This window comes from Lagenorhynchus albirostris, chromosome 1 (assembly GCF_949774975.1).
Source record: "Lagenorhynchus albirostris chromosome 1, mLagAlb1.1, whole genome shotgun sequence".
In the NCBI taxonomy this organism is placed as follows: Eukaryota; Metazoa; Chordata; class Mammalia; order Artiodactyla; family Delphinidae; genus Lagenorhynchus; species Lagenorhynchus albirostris.
This window is the reverse complement of record NC_083095.1, coordinates 19,602,455-19,603,452: the sequence shown is the minus strand read 5'-3', so window position 1 is coordinate 19,603,452 and position 998 is coordinate 19,602,455. Positions and strand designations below refer to the sequence as shown.

Genomic DNA, 998 nt, shown 5'->3' with positions numbered 1-998 from the left:
TCATTTTGTTTATGCTTTTCTTTGTTGTGCAAAAACTTTTAAGTTTAATTAGGTCCCATTTATTTATTTTTGTTTTTATTTTCATTACTCTAGGAGGTGGATCCAAAAATATATTGCTGCAATTTATGTCAGGGAGTGTTCTGCTTATTGTTTTCTCTAAGAGTTTTATAGTATTAGATCTTACATTTACGTCTTTAACCCATTTTGAGTTTATTTTTGTATATGGTGTTAAAGAATGTTCTAACTTCATTCTTTTACATGTACCTGTCCAGTTTTCCCAGCACCACTTATTGAAGAGACTGTCTTTTCTGCATTGTATATTCTTGCCTCCTTTGTCATAGATTAATTGACCACACGTGTGTGCGTTTGTTTCTGGGCTTTCTATCCTATTGCATTGGTCTATATTTCAAAAGTCAAAAGACTTTTGATCTATATTTTTGTACCAGTACCATACCTTTTTTTTTTATAGTGAAAAATCACAATTTCAGCATTGAGTGCCAGATGTTGTGCTTTTGACCCATAGCTTTTCCTTTGGAGCTGAAGAGCAAAGGGTGTCCAGACGGTGAGGAAGAGCACAAAATATGGAATGCTTTACGAATTTGCGTGTCATCCTTGTGCAAGGGCCATGCTAATCTTCTCTGTATCATTCCAATTTTAGTATGTGTGCTGACAAAGTGAGCACTACCATACGGTTTTGATGACTGTATCTTCGTAGTATAGTGTGAAGTCACGGAGCCTGATTCCTTCAGCACTGTTTTCTTTCTCAGGTTTGCTTTAGCTATTTGGGGTCTTTTGTGTTTCCATACAAATTTTAAAATTTTTGTTTTAGTTCTGTGAAAAATGCCATTGGTAATTTGATAGGGATTGCATTGAGTCTGTAGATTGTCTTTATCCAGGAATGGATTTTGGAGTTCTTTACTTAATGATTTTATTGATATCACTCTATAATATTTTATTAACTCTAGACTTTATCCTCTTTCAGTGACCTTTAAAACAAG

The 998-nt window shown here is 34.1% G+C and overlaps 1 non-coding gene across 1 annotated transcript; it reads right to left on the bottom strand.

Moving 5' to 3' along the window:
- Positions 1-575: 575 nt before the first annotated feature.
- On the bottom strand, positions 576-682 carry LOC132506415 (U6 spliceosomal RNA). The gene has a single exon (XR_009535830.1). It is a non-coding gene; the product is annotated as a U6 spliceosomal RNA (small nuclear RNA).
- Between the last annotated feature and the right edge of the window lie 316 nt (positions 683-998).